The sequence below is a fragment of the Podarcis vaucheri genome (assembly GCF_965113315.1).
Source record: "Podarcis vaucheri genome assembly, chromosome: Z".
Lineage (NCBI taxonomy): Eukaryota > Metazoa > Chordata > Lepidosauria > Squamata > Lacertidae > Podarcis > Podarcis vaucheri.
In genome coordinates, this window is record NC_138758.1 from 39,842,653 (window position 1) to 39,848,910 (window position 6,258).

The 6,258-nt window shown below is 44.9% G+C and overlaps 2 long non-coding RNA genes across 3 annotated transcripts; one reads left to right on the top strand and one right to left on the bottom strand.

Moving 5' to 3' along the window:
- Nucleotides 1-1,257: 1,257 nt before the first annotated feature.
- On the bottom strand, nt 1,258-2,288 carry LOC309523666. The gene is made up of 2 exons (XR_014215505.1): nt 2,117-2,288; nt 1,258-1,359 (listed from the first exon to the last, which is right to left on the bottom strand). It is a non-coding gene; the product is annotated as an uncharacterized lncRNA (long non-coding RNA).
- A 155-nt stretch (nt 2,289-2,443) lies between these two features.
- On the top strand, nt 2,444-4,760 carry LOC309523715. Of its 2 annotated transcripts, none has more exons than XR_014215557.1 (3): nt 2,444-3,080; nt 3,395-3,639; nt 4,625-4,760. It is a non-coding gene; the product is annotated as an uncharacterized lncRNA (long non-coding RNA). The 2 variants fall into 2 exon arrangements; XR_014215558.1 differs by having other exon boundaries at nt 3,395-3,598.
- The last annotated feature ends 1,498 nt before the right edge of the window (nt 4,761-6,258 follow it).

The window sequence follows — 6,258 nt, forward strand, 5'->3', positions numbered from 1 at the left end:
CTCACAATAACCCTGTGAAGTAGGCTAAGGTGAGAGTGAGTGACTAGCTTGAGGTTACCCAGTAAGCTTTATGGCTGAGTTGGAATTTGAACTCTTGTCTCCCAGGTCTTACTTAGTGTTATGTACTGAGTTGAATAGAATCCAAAAGGCAGCAGTCTGATTGGTCCTAGAACAATAGGATTCAGAGTGCAGCAGTCTAATTGGTCCTAGAACAATGGGATTCAGAATGCAGCAGTCTGATTGGTCCACAGGAGCCACCCAATCCAGCTCCAGGTGGAAGTGAATCCGCAACATGATTGGCCTACAGGATTAGCCAATCACATGGGGCCCATTGTGTAAATAATGTATATAAAGCAGACATTCTGGGGGAACTTTCATTCCTCCTCACCACCATGAGCTGAATAAAGAGAATGAAATCCACTCTCTACTCTGAGTATATTTCACTTAGTCCAACACTCTAACCACTGTACCACACTCTAACCCTCCAGAAGCTGTGAAGTGCCATTACTTTACTCCTGGGCTTGGGGAAGGACCACAAAACTAAATGCTATAGGCCACCCTGCCTTATTTGCTAGGATTTCACCAACTTTTTCCAACTTGCTGCCCTCCAGCTTATTTGGACTCCAACTCCTATCAGCTGCTGGCCAGGGTTGATGGGAGTTGTAGTCCAAAGCAGCAAGAGGGCACCAGGTTAGAGAAGGCTCGTTGACACTCTGGGTGCTTAAGACTTGTATAATTGCTGTTTCCTTTTCAGAGATGGGCTCTGGCCATGAACTGGTATATTTTGCTGCTGCCATGTGGAACAGTCAGAGCTAAGACGTCAAGGGAAGCTTGGAGTCAATAGCAGAGGGCCAGGCAGCCTAAACGGAAATATGTTAAGGCAGGGACAGGGAGCTTCAGACACAGGGGCCAAATGTGGCCCTCCAGGTCTCCCTGTCTGGCCCTCTCTCCAGGCCACACATCCTCTCCCTAGGCAACGCCTCTCACTAGGCCTGCTTTGTACCTTCCTTCAGTGTATTTACCAGGCTGGAATGTGTCCTTGAGCTCTGATAATGCCTCGTTTGTCTGGATGATGGGTGTGCCAGTATGTGTATAAAGTAGCCTATGGTACAAAGAGTGAACTTCACAGGTTCTCTCTCTCTCTCTCTCTCTCTCTCTCTCTCTCTCTCTCTCACACACACACACACACACACACACACACACACACACATCTATACACTCCAATTCTGCTCCTTGAGGTCTTTCATATCCTGTAGCTGTTGTCTTGCAAAGTGCTTCAATCCGGCAACTCAAGTCCTGAAAACTCTCCTTGAATTGTCACAGAGAGCTGGAAGGAGGTTCACATGCCACCAACCAGATCTAAGACAAAGACAGAAGTCAGAGCAGGAGAAATTACTGCCATGCATTTTTTAAATAAATAAATAAATAAATAAATCGATCAATCGTTCCTGGATGAAACACATTAAAAACACACACACACACACACACACACACACACACACACAATGGAAGTTAGCCTTCCGTGCTTGACACACTGACAGTTTCCCTCCCTGCTCTTCTGGTTGTGAAACATTATTATCTGCCAGTAAAAGTTAAATCTCTCAATTGAAATGGGCTCCTTCCCTGCTGGGTAGCAGAAGGCAACTCCTGCCCTTCCTGATTAGCACTATGTAGCCCCCCAGGTTTGGTTTAAAAACAATCCTCCAACAACTACTCCCTCCAAAAGGGACAAACTAATAAAGATCTAATCCAATTACGGCTCTGAACAGCATGGGGAGCTTTGTTTGTGTTTGTGGTTGTAATAGTACCCTTTAAGTATTGCCCCTTATCCCACTCTCTCTTTCCTTTCCTCCTGCTGCTTTCTCCAGGACCGGCTAGAGTCAAAAGCAGGCTGTTAGGTTGTGTGAGGATTTAAGAACCAGGCAAAATAGTCACTTCACCCTAGTCCAGCCCGTTTAGAATTTTGAAGGCTCTCTGCCAAATAAGAAAAATGGGGGCCTGTAAGAAACAGAAGTTCTTCTTCTGCTGTTGTTGTTAGCCTCCAGTTCTCTCCAGTAACGCAGTGCAGGGTCCTAGGGAGAGAAATGTTGCCAATCCTACCCACCACTGCACTCACCTTGGAAGAGCATTTGGAGATGCAGGGAGAGTGTGTTTTGACTCTATGTGATTCTGAATATGCGCTACCCCCAGAATGTAAACTTTGCATAAGTTGAGAATTGATTGGATTCCTGAATGCTTAGCTTTGGAGCAGACAGAACAACAACTCCTTGGTGTTCTTCCTGAACACCGTCTCCAGAGTGACCCTAGGAGCCAATCCTCCGTGGCTGACTCACCTCCTTGCACTCTGATTGGTTCCAATCAGCACAAAGGGTGAGAAGACTTCTCATTGGCTTACTGGAGGCGAACAAAAGAATCTAAGGACATAATAAGAGCCCAGCTCAATCAGGACAGTGGTCCATCTTGTGGTCCATCACAGGGGGCAGTCAGATGTGTATGAGAAGCCCACAAGCAAGACCTGGGCACAGCAGCATTCTCCCCACTTGAGGTTCCCAGCAACTGAAATTCAGAGACATACTGCCTCCACCCATGGAGGAACAGCATAGCCATGAATCTAATAGATGATCAATGGTTACTAGCCAAAATGGCTGCACTCTGCCACCACAGTTGGAGGCAGTAAAATGGGTGTAGCCAGGAGTTTTGTTGGGGGGGGAGTATGTCTTTTGTTAGGGGGCCAGAACCTCAGTTTGCTATGTATTTTTATTGATGGGGGGCAGCTGCCCCTTCCTGCCCCCAATTAGCTATGCCCATGGACAGTAATGCTTCTGAATAACAGTTATTTGAAGCTACAGGAGGGGAGAGTTACTCTTGTGCTCAGATCCTGTTTGCAGGCTTCCCGCAGGCATTTGGTTGGCCACTGTGAGAATAGGATGCTGGACTAGATGGGTCACTGGCCTGATCCAGCAGGCTCTAATTATGTTATTAATGGTTGAACTGTGGAACTCACTCCTAAAAGGTATAGTGATGGATGGCTCAGATGGCTTTAAAAGAGGATTAGGAAGACCATAGCTTGCCATACAAAAGTAAGTGTCACATTCATTCCTTTGCTCACTTTTGCCTCTGGCTGGCCCCATCTACCACTGGCATGTGGCCCCCAGATGATTGGAGAGAATGCAGCCCTCAGGCTGAAAAAGCTCCACCCCCTATTTCATGTTTTTCCCCATAAGCAGGAAAGCTCCTTTTCCAATTGGTACAAGTTTCACACTGTGAAGACCCTTCCACCTCCAAGTTCTGTATATTTACTGGCTTATACGAGGGAGACAGATGCTGCCGTCTTAAGAGAGTTTCGGCAGCCCTTCCAACAGTTCTTGCTCTTTCCCTTTCCATCTGCAACCAGGTCACCCTATAGCCCGAGGGACCCAACATCTGATGTCCACAGTTGGTATGGAAAACAGCTGCTACTCACCCTGAGTTGTGGAGAGAAAGAGTCTGTTGTTCCAGCTGACAGTCCACGCAAGACAGGTCATGGTTGGGAGCGAGGCCATCCAAGAAGAGACGGATTGGTTGCAAGAGAAGTGGGAAGACTTACTTAATTGGGCTGGTGAGGAGGAGGAAGATCAGGATCTCTTGCTCAACCTCTGGGTAGCTTTCAGTAGATCAGCAAGGGTTTCTGTGCCTCTTGATATAATTTTCATTCATTTTATCTAAAATGCATAGCAAAACAATTAGCAGATAATAATTCAGAGAATAGCGTATACCCCAATCTATCTGCAAGCATTTCCGACTTCCTACAATCGATGGACAAATTGGTCAGTTTCACTTCTCTATGTTTTTATTTTTCCATTCTTAAATGTTCTCCATATTTCTACAGCAATTTGAGGTGTGTGTTGCTGGTTTTTTTTTTTTTTTAATCCTCAGGAAAATTTGTCAGAATTTAAGTGTGAATGTTTCCTATTAGACACATTTTTGTATGCAATTTTGCCTAAGGTACACATTTTATGCAAACAATTTCCCCCTAATATAATGCATTTGTTATTTTCACTAATAATGCATTGTATGCATACTTTACACTAGGATTTGCATATTCATACGCATGACTTGATTGGAGAACTGCACTGCAAAACCTGGGGAACTGCCACTTTTAAAGGGTAGTTGTATTCCCATTTATGACAACACATTTTTGAAGCTGCGACTTAAGGAGTTTGGTCTTTAAATGCAAAGTGAATTTATCCCCCATTCTTGGAGTAAAGTGCAGTAAGTGTCCAAGTCAATCCTCCAATTCTAAAAACGTCAACTCCATAGGGCTCCACAGAAGGTGAATGGATTTCTGGCTGCTTTTTCCTCCCACGACCTCGAGGTGGCGAGCTAAGTATAGAAAGCAGAGTCCCTCTCTGGCCCGTTTTCAGAACAAAGGCATATTAGCCCAGCAGCTCGGGCAAATCGGCTTCTCCCTCCAAGAACGCCGAACCCTTTCCAAAACTTGCATCTGTAGGGCAGAAACTCAAACAAAACAAAAGGACATTTAGGGGATGATCTAAGCAAACTTTACCTAGGATTACTATGCTTATGTATGCATGTACGTACTATGTAACTGTGAAGCTTTTTCCCATCTGCACTGTAGACACAGGAGGTCCTAGCTTCAAATCTCAACAGCTCTAGATAGGGCTGGGAATGTCCGCTGCCTGAAACCCTGGAGAGATGCTGCTGATCTGTGTGGACAGTATTTATTTCTTTATTGTATTTAATAAAATTTTTATACTGCTTGGTTGTAAAAAACAAAACAAAACAACCTAACAACTTCAAAGTGGTTTGCAATAACAATAAAACAGCAAACTTTTGGGGGGGGAGAACCCTGTTAAAAACACATATTTAAAACACACCTAAAATCAGCGATAAATGAAAGAACAGATCAAAACATAGGTCAACATTCTACATATCCTGATTGATTTGCCTAAACAGAAATGTTTATAGCAGGTGCCAAAAAGTGAACAGTGAAGGCACCTGCCAGGTGTCAACAGGCAGGGAATTCAAAAGTTTTCACCCATGAATCACTTATGAACATCACAAAGCTCAATATGGAACTAGACTGCTTGGTAGTTTGTGAAGTGGGGTTCAAATACATTCTGGCGAATTCAAGTTGCAGAATTCAAGTTGTGTGGGACAACAATTGCTCGTATAACCTTCCAGCAAATATATCAGAGCAAATACTCAATAGACAATGGCTGTTGTATAACTGCCTCACAAGCTCTGTGTGTACAAAAATCAGGATGAATGCCCAAGAAACAAGTTGACTTGGTTGCTACCCTAGATGGATCAGTGGTCTGACTCTGTTTAAGGCAGATTCCTATTTTCTGTAAAAGGTGTGAAGATTCGAGGTTGAAAGGTGGTTACTTGGGTCAAAGAAAAGAACGCTGCGGAAATCCTGGTGCGTTTGCTCCACAAAGGCCCTCATCTCTTGCAAAGGGAAGTTGAAAACAATTTCTCTGGAGCTGACAGAAAACAGAGAGGCATACTTTTAGGAGATGCTATAGCTTCTCTCCATCTCCATCTCTCCTCTCTACCCCTCCCCCTGTTCCCCCCTTTGCTGTCAGGGAGACAATCTGTTCCTCCTTTGCTGAGGAGGAACTTTACAATATGGTGACGAGATGTCAGGAATCATTAAACAAAACAAAGAAAGATGGAGCAGGGACGTTCAGGAGAAACATCTTTTCAGCGTGAGGGGTAGAGGAGTGTTGAGCACCCAGCTGAAGAGGCTTCTTAAAGCTTGGCAGGGAGGCAAGGCCTCTGTTGTTTATTATTTTGATCCACCTTGATCTCCCTCAGATGCCTCCCATTCTTAGCATACACAGGGGATTTGCAGTGGGTAGGGCTTGGATGTGGATGTGGGGAATCCCACTTTCAGCTTGCCACCCAGCCAGAAAGCCCACCAGGAGATTGTGACAAGGCCTGAGACTCAGGCTGATGGAACCAGATCAAAGGGAGGGTGTGCCCAAATCTAAACTCAGGATATGTGTGCTCCAGAGTCTCTGGTTCTGGAGCAGAAATAAGAACCCCTAAGTGCAGTAGGTCTTATTCCAGGAAAATCCAAGGTGGTGTGTTCCAGATGTTGTTTGATTACATTTCCCATCAGTCCCAGCCAACATGGGATTGGATGATGGGAGTTGTAGTCAAACAACAGCTGGAAGACACTATGTTTATATCAAGCTGGGCCAGTTCCAAGCCTTGATACTGCTTGCCAATCACAGTGGCTGATGTTGCAAA